Source organism: Nipponia nippon, unplaced genomic scaffold (assembly GCF_047370975.1).
Source record: "Nipponia nippon isolate SJK-2023a ecotype South Korea unplaced genomic scaffold, ASM4737097v1 scaffold_14, whole genome shotgun sequence".
In the NCBI taxonomy this organism is placed as follows: Eukaryota; Metazoa; Chordata; class Aves; order Pelecaniformes; family Threskiornithidae; genus Nipponia; species Nipponia nippon.
In genome coordinates, this window is record NW_028262330.1 from 10,680,597 (window position 1) to 10,695,127 (window position 14,531).

Genomic DNA, 14,531 nt, shown 5'->3' on the forward strand with positions numbered 1-14,531 from the left:
TAAGATGATCCTAAGAGGCTCCAGGAGACTCTGACTACTTCTGCAAAGACCTCTAAACCCCATTTAGCACCCGTTTATCTGCTGCTTTGACCTCAGCTGCCTTCCAGCCTCCTGTAAGCAAACCACCAAAACCAGCATCCTATTCTGTATGGTTCAAGGGTTCCCCCATCCTACTTTGAGTTTTAAGAGAAATGGACCAGGACTGGTGGAAGGGGGAAATGATTTACTCTTTGTCTTCAACCTGCCCCAGTCCCTCTCCTGTGGCATTGCTTCTACTTCCAGGGATCTCAACACAGCCTTTTGCAGGCTTTTAAAAATCATTCTGTGATTTAGCACCAAGATAACTCCCGAGTACATCTAAGGGGGCATTTCGGTAAGCCCTGTACCTAACCTCTCCTCTCCTGTTGTGTTTCATGAGCTTTTTCCAGCACAGAGTGGCTGCTGGCCGGATGAGGAGGGGAGAACAACAAGTTCCTGGAATTGTCTCCAACCTGCCCACTCTCTTCTTCCTATGCGGGGCTGTGGGAGCGAGGGAAGAGGCTGAATTAAATGTTCAGCCAGTATTTGTGAGGACAGCGCTAACAAAATACAAATGGTCAGGGAGGCTTTGGCCCTGGAGCTCCAGCTTTGGCTGCAGTTTGATTTTTATGGCAGTTTAAATCATTTGTAGACTTTTTTTTTTAAATACCCTTTGAACCACGCTTGGAGCCAAGCACTGAATTGGTGCCTTTCTTTACTCCAGTGTCTTGTTTGCCTACCCAAGGAGGAGCAGGGCTGTGCCTTCCCCCACCTCCATTGGTATTGGCCCCGCTCCCTGCTGAATTGCTCTCCTCCGAGAAGCTGCCTGTGTCCTGCGAGCTCCCTGGAAATCCTTGGCAGGAGAGGAAATATCACTGGGCTGATTTTTGCTCTGCCTCAGCTCCACAACAGACTGCTGAGATGCAGTGCTGGAGTGCTCTGTAGTTGCTACGTGTCCATCACGCTGATGACACTTGCACGCCTACAATTACAGAGTGTCGGAGGGAGTGGCTGGATGAGCAATAACTCTGTTTAGAGCCCAGTTCTTTAATCAAAGTGGTGTTAAGATCTTGCTCTGCAACATTTTCTCCCCCTCCCCACCCTTGTCCCAGTCTTGAGCCTTGCTCAGTGCAGCATCACAGGTTGGCTGATGTGCATCATCCACAGCAAGTCATCGGTGATTGCAGGACTGACTCTCGGCCGTGGGGCCTGGTGCCGCGTCTCTCAATAGTTAAGTGTGGGTGCACTCTGTACAGTGGGAGGTTCATGGAGGGATTCCACCCACTGCCCTAAAATCCAGTTCCAAAATGCTCACCCTTAAGTCTTTGAAACATGATTACAGCTTAACCTATCTATCAGCAGAGTTGGGAATAGGAAGGATGGGTTAAAAATTACTATCTTTGCTCACATGTGCTGACTCGACTCTACAATGAGTAGCAAATGACATATTGATGCAGCATTATGGGAGGACATGCTTGTTGCCACCTAATGAAAAATCTTGGCTGAAGATGACCCAGGATACAGGTGGAGCAGGTGCTTGCAAAGCATTGCTTTTCTTGCAGCTCTCTGAAGATGAAGAGCTTCCTCTTGATACCTAGTTAACATAATGAATTCCTCTTAAAAGCAACAGCCTGACTTATCTGTTCCTAAGAAAGCAGAACTAATGAACTTGAATTGCCTTCGTTAGAGCCCCCTTTCAGTTGGGCAACACTACCCATAAATAGGCACAAGGCATCTGCTGTGTTTTTGCATCTGAACTCTGGCAAGCGTGTGGTTTGGGTTGTTAGTGAAAACACTTTCCATGGTAACCCTCTACTTCTCTGATTTTTCCATGAAGCGTCAGTAACGAGCCTACTGGTGAACTAAGTCACCTCCGAGGTAGGAGCCGTGCAGAGCTTACTGCAGTGACAAATAGGTAGGTTGAGAAACTCGTGTGGGTGTCTGCATGGGTCTGTTTGAGGTCTAGCAGATGCTGCCTGCCTGGGGGAAAGTTTGCTCTCTTTCATCCTGTGGAGAGACAGGATCATTACTTCTCCAAACACCATGACCTCAGCACCCAGAGTAGAGGGGAGCAAGATAGCCGTGCTTAGTTTGCCTACAGCCAGACCAGGGGATCTTGATTAAAACACCCGTTTGCTTCCCGTTCAGGAAGAACAGGCCATTTTTCTCCAAGCTATGCTGATAGGCTTTGCCCCTTGTGTGTGAGCCACGGCCACGCTGCAGGGAGGTGTGTGCCCCATGCCCGCCCTGCCGCGTGCTGTCCCATCCCATCCTCAGGCCAACTGCCTGGTAAGATCAGAGACATTTGTAAGCAGCTTTTCATCCAGCTCTTTTCCTTTCCTGCCACCTTCTTCCAGCTCTGCTGTCCCACTCCTGCTGGTGATTCCAGTTTCCATGCTGGGAAGCGTCAGATGTTGCTTTAGCACCAACCTGCTGCTGCTCGCTTCTCCTGATAAGGGAGAAGCACCTTATCATCAGCATGGCTCTGCCTGTGCTCTGCAGGGGAGGGAACTGCCCTGATTTATCTGCTGTGTCGGGGCACATTGTGGTCTGGTCCTCTGTGCAACAGCTTCTCCCAACTCTAAGGACACATACAGGCTGGGGGGGACGGGACACTGTGGCCACACTCAAGCAAAACAGTAGCCAAGCTGTTGGCACCTTGAGCACTGGCATCAGTACAGAGGGAGACCTGCTTGGTCCTGTGCTGCTTGAAATGAGAGGGGGAAAGATGTGAAGTGACTCACCCTGGCAGAAGGCAGGAGAGGAGATCTGGCTCTTGCATCAAGCTCCTCTGAGCGTCCAGGAGCGTTCAGCGGTTGGGGAGGAGGCTGTGCGCCCAGGGACGTGCCGCGGTGCAGTGCGGCAGGCGTTTTCCTGCACACCTCGCCTTTGAAGTGTGAGGGGACTTGTATGAGCTCTGAGCCTGGCCGGCTGACGTGGTGCAACAACTCCGGGGGAGACAGGAGCTCTCCTTCTGCTCATCACGAACTTAATTAGATGATACTTATTTCTGGAACTGGAAAAGTCTTTTAGTGATGCTTGTCAGAGATGCTGGTTGAATGGTAAATATGGTTAGTAATATTGGGACCAGCTGTTCCAGGAGATAGCAAATTGAAAACCAAATTGGTTGTCAAGTAAACCAAGAAAATATCAGGAGGGAGATGTGCAAGTCTCTGAGAGGGGTTAAAAGCAATACAGAGCCAAAACAATGTGCAGAAATGTCTTGGCAGCAGCAAGATTCAGGCCTGGAGGAGTGGAGCTGCTGGTGTGAGGGAGGAGAAATCAAGTTTCTCCTTTCCAGCTTGACAGAAGCGATTCCCCTTTCTGCTGCAGGGGCCAGCCCTCTCTTTCTTCGTCTGACTTTGATCCTCCTTTCAGTGGTGCCTCACTCTGGCTGGCTGCGGGTGGGCAGGAGCACAGTGCGACGGTCTGGGCGTAGAGCAAAGAAGGCACCTTCTCCAGCCAATCCTTTCTCCTTCACCCTCAGTCTTTGTCTCAGAGCTTTGCGGGGAGGCATTGAGGGACAGACCCTACTGTGAGGGCTCCCCGCCTCGTCCTCCTCCTCTTTTTCCTCTTCCTCCCCTGCCAACAGCAAGATGCTTAGTGGCAGTGAAAACAAAACAACCCTGTGAAGTTCATTTTGGGGTGTCATGTCCACCCACCTATCTCAGCATCACCCAGATGCCTTGACCTTGCCCCAAGCAGCATTTGGAAATCTCTGGCCAAGGCTGGGCAGAAAATATGAAAGAGGGCTCCATATAACTGCTCCCTTGTGTCCCTCCCTGGTGGTTCTCCCGGGCTGCGAGCCAGAGCTGAGCGTGGGTGGTAGGGATGCCCATGGCAGGCTGGGAGCACACCAGCCAGTGGCATGTACTGGCACCAGTACGTGCTCATTGCTGCAGCCAGCACCTGGCTGCTCACTCACGTTGCGATGCGGGCAGTGCGTTGTGCAGCTGGGCTGAGGCTGAGCAGCAGCTCCTAAGGGAGGACGCTCGCTCCTCTTGGCCCTCTGGGATAGGAGCATCCATGGAGATATCCAGCTAGATCTAACTGGGAGCAGTGGGGAGTGGGGAAGACAAAAGAACGGGTAATTTTCAATAGTCGTCTCACCTAGTATAAAGAAATATGTCTCATATTTTGTTCCTTTCCCTGTTCCCTGCAGGGGAGGAGATGCAAAACTTCCAAATACAAGAATCTGGAGGAAGCTGTGGCAAGCAGCCTTTGCATGCATGGGGATTCACAGAGCCTCGAAGGGGCACAGCTTGCAGGAGAGGTTTGGAAGAGACGGTCAGGCAGCTCCTCGGATGGTTGAGTCTGCCTGTTCATGGCCATGAAGCACAGTAATGAGAGCACTGCTAGTGACTGCTGCAGAAGAGGGGCTGCAGGGCTGGGCCAGCTGGACCCTCCTCACGGCATTTGCCTCCTTTCCCCAGCTGAAGCGTGTTGAGCTGAGGCTGCTGTAGGAAAAGGGTGCTATATAACCCAGTTCACAGCCCTCCTTCCCAGCCTTGCTCTGTGGTGGTGACAGTGCATGCTGCTGGAGCCTTTCCACAAGGTTTGTGGGTGACCCCTTGGGCCTGGCAGGGAGTTAACTGGCCCTGAGCTGTGGACAGTGATGGGACCTCCTGTGTTTGAGGTCTCCAGCCTGCAAAGCCTCACCCATGTGCTCTCTCTGTGCAGGCTGCCAGGGCAAGGATGGGGCTGCCAGAAGAGCGGAGAGGAGTGTTGGCTTGTGCTTGCAGCAGAGCTGACTCAGGGCTTTCTCCCCAGGGCTGGGTGCTGACTCAGCTGCTTTGCCCTTTGCTGGCTTCTCTGAAAACCAGGGGCATCTCCTGGGGCTCAGAGGCTGTAGCACTGCAGCAGGAGTGAGTGGTTAGTTGGGTTTGGGAGAGTCACATCTTGAATATTTTGGGGCAACAGCTGAGAAGTTTGGTAAAAGTGTCAAGGTTGCTTTTGGGTGTACATTTTGCACTCTTGCTGGGGAGCATGTGCTGTCCAGCCTGGACTAATTACTGGGGCAAGTGTGTGTTGCAGCAATGCTGCCTTTGCTGCTATGTCCCCCCTGCCGGGGGGCTGAATTGGGGCACAGAGGCTCTTCCTCTGGCTGGCAGAGTTTCACTGGAGTGTTTTTTTGTGGTATTACTCATGCATATGTCAGAACAAAACTACTATGGAGGAGGCTGGGTGAGGTGGTGATGAGCTTCTGGATTGAAAAACATACCATGGAGGTCTTGTCTCCTGCTGGGAGTGGGGCCATGGTGGGCTTACAGCACCTGGGACACCTGAGCTTTGGCTCTGCCCTCTGCAGCTGGTGGCCACGTAGCTTTAAGCGCTGAGCTGGGATGTGTGGAACATCTTGGGCATGTAATGAGGATCTGCTTGTGCGTCTAATCTACTGGAGGATCTCCCAGTAATAGCAGTGCGTGGGGTGCTGGATGAGGTTCCCTGTTCCATCTCTCTTGCAGCAGGTCGCACCTCCAGGACCTGCAGCAGCGTGTTGCTTGTGGGCAGAGGCGTGTGCCGCACGCTTTGGGGAGTGCAGAGCTGGTTGTCTTGCCCCGTGGCCCTCGCCCTGCAGCTTTAGAGAGTTGGGGGTATGGAACTGGGGATCTCCCTTGGTGCTGCTGCCTCTCGCGTGGCTCCCAGAGAGATCTGCTTTGGGAAGGAGGTGATTTTCTTTAGCCTAGAGCCTGGGATGATGTGGGACCCCCCTCTGGCCAAAGGGATGGTGACCCCAGCAGCTTTGCTGCCAACTCCATGTTGCCTCAAAAGGTTGATGGGTCCTTCCTGATGCCTCCATCAGCCCCATGGGCTCTTCTCTGGGTGGGTGCCTGGAGCTGGGAGGCTGAATCCTGCTTGGTCCTGACCTCTCCTGTGATAAACCTGTTTATCCCACTTGAAATGAGCTGAGGGATAAGGGCTTTTGGCCAAGCTTGGAGAGCGCTGCCACCACATGCAGTGGTGAGGGCGTTATTGCTCTGCATGGAAACCTGCTGAAATTCCTTATTAAAAGGAGAGAGATGGGGAAGGGGTGGATGAAGCAATACCGGTGCCACTGTCACATCTGCAGTTGCGGGGAGCGGGGTCAGGTACCCATCCAGGACTGTGGTGGTTGCAGAGGGGTTGCCCCATCACCAACCGGTTTCTCTGGTTCCTTTGGGAAGTGCCAAATCCAGTTGGAGTCAGACTGGTTTGTGCAGAGGCTTTATTTGTCTGGAGAGGAAAAAAAATAATAATTAAAAAAAATCAGTTCAGTTGCCTCAGCCCAGAGTTGTGTTTTTAAAGGGAGCAGTGCAGGGGGGTCTTGGGCACCTCCCACACTGCTCTTGTGCTGTCGCCATGCTGGAGCCTGCCCTGGAGCTGATTTACACTGTGGTTTTTAGAGAGGACAAACGGGGACTCAAATGAGATACAAACAAACACATTTTTCATTATGATCCGGATTGCAGAGTTTCTTGGAGACATGTCAAGGCTTCACACAGGAGCCGCTCGTCAGATGGGGATGACAGTATGCCGGTCATACGGTTCGCCTGTGCATCGTCGGCTGATGGGAGGATGAAATTCAGGCGCAGACGTGTGTCAGGAACAGCTTTCAGCATGGGCACGTGATTGTTACACAGGGCTTGGGCTGCTGCCGGATGGCTGGGGCAGTTAAGCCAAGTTTGCCTTGCCCTTGGGCTTTTTCCTTCTGACTATGCAGTGTTACCACTCTTCCTCGGGTCATTCTTAGGATTTCTCTGGAATAAGCAGAATAAGCCTATTACTGTGCCCCAAATGCAAAAAGACTTTGTGTATTAAAAATCAGCCGGGGGGAAAAATGCTTTCAAAATCCACCCCAAATGCTGCTACCCTGAGATAGTTTTCTTTAATCCCCCAGGAGATGTTTTAATCTGTGGCTGCTTTTTGCTAGTAACACAGCGCTGAATTTTTGTCAGTGTTTGGGGGGGACACAGGGACATCCTAGCCCTGAATGCTGGTGGATACTGGGGAGCTGGGTATAAGTGGTGCACTTCAGACAAGGAAGACCTGGGCTGGTCAGTCCGGCTCAAGCACTGACTAACTTCAGACAGCGAGTGCCACAGTCAATGGGGACGTGTCCCTGGCTGGGCTCTAGTTCAATTGCCCCTTTGTGCTGAGAGGAGACCAAGTGCCTTCTGCTGACTCATGGATGCAAATCTCCTTGCACCATGGGTGTAAACACTGCAGGAGTGGCTCCTGGAGGTGAGCGGATCTAGTATGGGTATTCATCATGCTTGAGAGACCTTTAAAAGTAAAGGCTAAAGCTAAACCTTGAAGCTAAACCTTGGCCTTTATTTCACTTAGGTTTTTTTCCACTGTTTCTGAAGACCTTCAGAAGGGATGGGTTCAGCCATGTCTGCCCACCTTTGCAGGGTTGTTTTGGCTCCTTGCCTTATCTCCCTTGTGATACCACATGCCCTTTGCTTCCCCCTTTGTGACACAGGGCCCTCTGCAAGCAGGGAATGGGTGATGATGTTAAGCAAGCCCTGTGCAAGCAGCTTGGTTTTGGGGAACTGCTGCAGAAGCAGCAGAAGTGAAGCTGGGTGGAAAAACCCTTCTACACTTGTTGTTGAACTTCCAAAACCAATGTAGCCTTAGCTTAGCATCCAAAATTAAACTGTCATTTCCCTCAAAGCCATAGGTATCAGAATATGTGACATTTGGAAATATCAGGGGACAAATTTTATCTGCTGTGATGTTTTTTACTGGCTATAGAGGTGGTCAGTGACTGCCATAATTTGCAGAGCTGATGGGCACCAGCAGCTCTCACTGGGGCAGCACTCCCTGTTGTCAGCTCTTGTCTTGGTGTTTCCCTTCTTTCCACATCTGCAGGCTGGGATTAGTCTGTCGTGGGTGTGAAAGGGTGCACATGAGCTGAGGTGCCCTGCCTGGGCTCCCTGCGGCTGCTTACCCGAAGCCTTTTGGGACTCCCTTTGCCTCATCTGCCCTGATTTGCAGGATGGCTTGGCTGTTCTTTGCAGACGAGGCTGGGCTGGGGGTGAGCACAACTCAGGCATTTCATTTTTGCTTATGGGACCCCTGTGGGTCAGCACCACGAGGTCAGCCCAGAGGGTCTGTGTTGTGGCATCCTGCAGCCTTCGCCCTGCAGACCCTCCTCATGAGGGGGTGAGTACATTCTTGTCCCCATGTGAGCTGCATCTGCCCTTGACATGCCCTGGCTGGAGCCTCCTGGACATACTGGAGAACTCTCCTGGTTTCCATGCACCGTGGAAAGAAAAGAAGTCAGAAAAATCCAGGCTTTCCAATAGTCATTTAGAGGTAAGCAATGACACAAGTGGAGGGTGGACAGACAAGGGCATGGGCACACCATTGACCCGAGAGCATTGCTCTCCACGCAATCCGACTGGCTGCTTCTCTCGGGGACACCAAGGACCAGCATAGGGGTGCTGGTGGCCCCTGCTCTGGTCTGACATGATGTGGGTCTGCTTAGACCCTGGGGCTTTAAGTGTAGGGCTTGTCCGTATTGTCCTCGGAGTGCTGATGCTGCTTGTAGCTATGGGGAGCTGCAAAGGACCAGGCTGGCGAGGAGCAGAGCCCACAGCTCCTTAATGCTGCCTGGGCTGGGGGAGGCTGAGAATCGCTGTCTGGGGGAGTATGGTGGCAGTAACTTGTCAATACGTGGGCCAGCATGTACCAAAGGCTGATGCTCAGCCACAAAAGGGAGCCTGGGCTGCCCCTGGATGGCCCCTGAGCCGGAGAGGCTTGCCCTGCTCACGTCCCTGTGTAAATCATGTGTGTTGCAAACTGTTGCTGTTGTTTAGATGGATGTGAGATAGTTCAGCTTGGAGCTGAGTTCAGTGCTCAGCTCTGCAAGTTTAATGCATACAAATGCTGCTGAAGAGTTAATGGGAAACAGAGTGTGGAGGAAAATAAAGAAAGACCTTTTGAGGTCTCAGCTGCTCAGAGTAATATTTGGGTTTGGTGGCTCTCCGTATCTTAGAGATGGGAATGCAGCAAAGCTCTTTGAGTCCAGAGTATACATGGAGCCCGACAAGATTGTGGGCTAATATCAACAAACCTTTTGGAAAAGCAGATCCTGTCTGCTCCAGCAAAGCCACAGTGTTATTTTTCTTTCAACAAATGTATTGAGACAATAATAATGCTGTGCAGATTGGTTGTCCCTGGCCTACATGATTTATTAGGAAACAGGAACAATTGCAGTTGCTGAAAAAAAGAGCTTTAGACATGGATCTTTTTTCTTTTTTCTTTTTTTCCCCTTGAATTCCTCATGAACTAAAAAAAGGCCACCTAGTCTGGTCCCAGGAGAGGGGTTGCCTCCCTGCTTGCGTTTCTTACTGGACCACCAACCCTGGGCTTGCTGCTTAAATACTTCAGGACTGGGGAGGAGGAGGGGAGTGAAACAGTGCTGGGGGAAGAGGTTGGGAGAAGGTGATACAGCCGTGGAATAACATTCCCAGGCAGAGAAGCAGAGCAGGTCTGGAGGAGGAGACCTGCAATCTGTTTTTAGCTGTTGGTGACTCGGGGACAAGTTGCTTCCTCTCTCTGAGCCTCCCTTCCCCTCTATTTATCCTGTTTATTTAGTGCAAAAGCTATTTAGAGAGGTGTTGCTGGCCGTGTGTGTGCTGCACCAGGCGCCGTGGGATCCTCAGCTGGGCACGTACCTGCAGGTGCAACTGAAGCAACAAGAGCTGATTGCAATTGCATGTTGCACGCTGCGCTCGCTGGCGCTGGGGGCATTCAGCTCCTGCCCCTCGGCTTGGGCAGAGGATGGCTTCCCTTTAAAGCAGTTTTATTTGTTGCCTCCTTAGTTGGTAAAACCCCTGGGGAGGAGGCAGGCGGGTGGCTCCACCATGCCGGTGGCTTTCCCCTCGCTGCTCTGAAGTTGCAAAAGCCGTGAGCTATTTGGTTTACAGAGCAGAGCATCACGATATTTCTGGTGGGTGCCCCAGGCAGATGAATGCTGGCTCTGGCCATGCCTCCCTTGTCCCTGCAATGCTGTTCCACCCTTTTCCAGCCTGCCTTTGCCTGTGATGGGGTAGATGAGCTCTTTTGCTGGAAGGCTGGGTCTCCTTGGGACCACAGGGTTGGGATGCTCCTCGATCCAGGGGCAGCGGGTCCCTGGGGGTAGTGGGATGCAGCCTTTTTGGAGTGGGAGCTTGCTCAACCTCCTTGGCCTGCTGGCGGCCATCCAAGGCTCTGTGGGAGCTCCCATCACCCGCAGCCTCCCCCAGGGGCTGTGTCCTCCTTCCGTGCCCAGATGCTGCTGCTGCAGCACTGTTATCACTCAGGCGGGCTGCCCGGTGCGGGGGCGGACAGCCTGGCGCTGGCCTGGGAGCTGTGGGAGCTCACCGGCCTTGACATGAGGCAGCTGGAGGATGAGGCTGTTCCTCTGCCACAAAGCCCCTGATGCAGATGGGAGGGGGTTCTGCTTGGGTTGGGTGCAAGCAGCTCCCCAAGATGCCCTGTGGGGATGGAGAAGGGCTGAGCTCCGCCACATTGGGGCTGAGCCCAGCCTTGCACAATCCTGCTTGCACCCACAGACCCACACATTAGTTTTGCTGGGTTTTCTAAAAAGAAACCCATGGTTTTAGTTAATAAAGTTTAAGGGGCTCCCTTACAGCTCACTAAGCGACTCTGATTGCTTTATTGAGGCAGCGGGACCAGGTGCTTTGGCAGTGAACTGCCGACCGAGCGTCTGTGCGAGTAAGTGATATCACCACGGTTTGCTTTGCCTTCAGAAATGACTAAACAGATTTTCTCTGGTTTCCAGTTGACCCTGTGTCTCCCTGTCGATGATGGGAGCAGGCTGTTTAGGTTTGAGTTAACGCTGCCCCGACCAGCCCCGAATCAACCTCAAAAACTGGAGATGGATTCAGCAGGTAGAGGGAGGGGAGAGCTGCATCCACTGTACCCAGCTCTACTGCTATTAAATCAGGGATCGCTGGGAATCATCTCTGATTCATTCTCCAGCTGAAACACAGGCATTTTGCATTTACCTGAAAGGAATAAGTTTTTAAACCTCCTGCCCTTCTGGCTGGATGTTTTCCTCCGAGGGGTTAGTTGGCCTCGGCTCCCAAATTTAAAGGAAAAAAAAAAAAAAAGACCAGGGGGTTGGGGGTGATTTTCCTTTGCAATCTTTCTGTTCCATGCCTGGAGTCAACACAAAAAGAAGTCAGTGCAAATTAGCTATATTTGATTATTGCAGGGGGCTATAGGAGGCCTGGGTAATTGCTGCATTTGGTTCCTTTTCTCTTGGGTTTCACTGACATTTCAGATAGTAAATGAGCAGTTCCTTCCCCCTACAGATGTTTTCTGTTGGTCATAGTTGGGAAGAGACCTTAGATGCTAAATCCATGTGCTTCATTTGTGGTTTTTGTAGGCTTGTTTAAATCAGTGTGGGGCACAAGGCTTGCTTGGCTCTGGATGCTCCTGCCACTGCACTGCAGCGGGGGTCCCTTGGAGTGGCTCCGGGGAGCGCAGCCTGCCCTCCCCTCCCTGCTTGCATAAAAGAGGAGGTAGAGAAATAGTGCATCTCGGTGGCCAGACCCCCAGCACATTTTTCGAATTTTCAGTGGCTGCAGGGTGCCAGGTCCCTTCCCTCCTCAGCCCAGCTCCTGCCAGATGGGCTAAAGCACAGACTGCTTGGACGAGAACAGCAGGCTCATGCCAGAGAGGTCCCAGGAGGAATGAAACGGGTCCAGTTGTAACCACCCAGCTCGCTTTTCACCCTCAACCTCTTTCTGTCAGTGTTGGAAAACTGCAGGCACAGGGCCATGTTGCTGAGATGAAAAGGCTCACAGGTGCACGCCATCCTCCCGCGGGCTGCTGGGCTTCCTCCGGAGCTGGGAGCTGCACGGAGCAGGGCTGTGGCTGCGGGGCCAGGACTGCCTGTGCTTTTGCTTCGCTTGCAAGTGTCGAATCTCCACGTCTGCTGCCACGGCCTTGAGCTCCACTTTACCCCTGGATCAGCATGCTAGTCACACGCCAAACCTGTGCTCCAGAAAGAGGGAAGAGAAATCCAGCTCTCTGTGCTGGATCTGGGTAATTTCTCTTTTAATCCAGGCACACACACACATCTCTTGGAACATCATGGGATATTTCTGGGCTCCTAGGCTTTTCCTGAGCTTCTATGGGCTGCCTCCACTGAGCGTCCGTGCTTAAGGACATGCACAAGGTCTAAACATCACTTGCCTATTTGGGAGAAAGGTGGTGTCAAAATTGCCTACAGGTTTTTCTTGACTCCCTGGAGAAGGTGCATCATCTTCACTGGTGCTCAGCTGAAGACAGGAGCAACAAACAGAAAGCTACAGAGCATAAATTATCTCTACATAATCAAGCACAGGTCTGGATTCCACTGTACCAGAATACAAAGGAGGAGGAGAATCCAGAAGATCTTAAAATCTTTAAATACTGAAGTTATTAATAAACCTAGATTTTGCTGAACAATCTCCAAGTGACAAAGATTCATTCTGCCTTTGCTTTGTAGTCGTAGAGTAGCTGTCAGGCTATAGCAATGATTTGGTGGTTTGCAGCCCAAATGCAGGAGCCTCCCCAAGCTGGCCACCACGTTCAGACCCACTCTCATACATATTTTTCATGAAAAGGCAGTAGCCTGCAGAGGCACAGTGACCCAGGGTTATGGGTGCTGTACAGCTTTGAGACCCTCATCCAGATCTGTGAGGCCTTAAACCCCAAAACACCCAGTGGGGAGACAAGAAGCCTTTGAAGTTTCCCCGTCTGCCCAAGCCGTGGAGTGGGGTTGTGAACTTTGTCGTTCTCTGTGAGAATGTTGCTTTTACAATTAAAACCCACTCAAACCCCCAGCCCTCGCTACTGCTTGTGTTACCCCAGCAAGATATCTGACATTTGAGACAGAATGGGAAGTCAAAGAATGTGAGGAATTTGGTGACTCAACATAGAGTTTATTATACCAGTCCTACCGTTTAAGCCCATGTAATGTAAGATTGTTTTACGGCATGTGGCACAGTTCTGTGGGTTAATTTATAAGCAAACAATAATTGTTCAAATAGGATTTTTTTCTGTGCCTACGTAAACTTATCTGTTTGGCAGCAGGGGATGCTGCAAAGAAACACGCATTTACATTTTTTGCATTGATGCTATTTGCTTTTCCTGGAGCAGCTCAATGGTGCATTGACTACGAGGGCTTACTACTGAACTTGACCTGGGAGTGGCATGAAGATAAGCCAAATGTTAAGAGAAAAGGAGCCCTTTGTGTGGAGATGCCAGTATATTAGGTCTCACTTTTAGGTCACACACTTGTTAGGGGTTTCTTCAAAGCGATGGATTCTTCTGCTAAAATTTAATGATGTCCGTTAAATCACAGGGTCACGAACTAGTGCATGTGCTGAAAATGGTTTGCCAAGGGACCATGAAGACAAGGCCTTGTGTCAGGAGACTTCCAAAGCAAATTGGATTTTCCACACAGCAATGGCTGCGTTTGAAGGTCTGTCAGTGGCCTGTAAAATTCTCCACCAGTGATAACAAGACAGAATTGCCAAGCACTGAAGCAGTGCCATGAGCGTTACAGAACAAATCACTCCCCTCTCAGTACATAATAGCTTCTTGATCATCAGTCAAAGGGAGAATTATCCTAACTAGCAAACAGGCTGGAGGAGGCTGCTCCCTCTCTGATAGGAGATTATCCCAGAGCTCCTGGGTTAAATCTGCTGCGGAGAGCCTGGGTGTTTCTGAGAACGTCAGCCTGGAGCCGAGCGGTTGGGTAGGTGGATTTTAGGTTGAGTGCACAGAAAAGGATGAAGCAAGTAGATGTTGACTTGTATTCCTGAGCAGCCCTATGGGGTCATCCGGCCTTGCTGGTGTCCAGCCCCAGGACAAGCCCTCCTCAGACACGTCTGTGCTGAAGGAAACGTGGGCCAGTGCAAGCACAGTTGGGTGTCTGTATGGACAAGTCAGCCAGTTCCCTGGTCTCCCTAATGCTAACCTGATCTCTGTCTGGGTTTTTCAGCCTGGGTGCTGTGAAGGGTGGGTGCAAGGAATGACTTTATCTTCAGCATACTGTGGAATGGGGTCACTGGTGTGGTTAGATACTGATCTGATGGGAGGAAGGCATGAGATGATCCTATTTCAGGAAAGGATTGGGTGGAAGAAGCTGAGCCTGCTTGCTCTCAGTCTATGGCAAGTAGAGTCTTAAAAGTCTTCCCTCCCTAACTTGTTTTCTATGCTTGCTCTCTGCCTGGATGTGGGTTGTGTGTCACCCGCTGGGTGGGAGATTCTGCAGCTTGTGTGCAGATCCATAAACAGAGTTTTCTGCCTCCTGCATTGTGACCCTTGAGGACAGGACTCTCTAATCATGATATCCTTCCACCCGCCTCACAACTATTTATACAAGGATTACATATAACAAGCGTTTCCGACAGACTGCTAAAATCATTGAAGCAGAATAACCTCTAGGCCAGCTCCATTGGCTGTGCTGGAGTTGCAGGAAGGATGATTTGGCTCATTACATAGCATCCTCAACTGCAATGGCTTGC

At 51.3% G+C, this 14,531-nt stretch overlaps 1 long non-coding RNA gene across 1 annotated transcript; it reads left to right on the forward strand.

Annotated features, from left to right (window-relative positions):
- The first annotated feature begins 4,536 nt into the window (after positions 1 to 4,536).
- Positions 4,537 to 13,361, forward strand: LOC148056469 (uncharacterized). Its single transcript, XR_015703253.1, has 3 exons — positions 4,537 to 4,573; positions 10,790 to 10,898; positions 11,399 to 13,361. It is a non-coding gene; the product is annotated as an uncharacterized LOC148056469 (long non-coding RNA).
- The last annotated feature ends 1,170 nt before the right edge of the window (positions 13,362 to 14,531 follow it).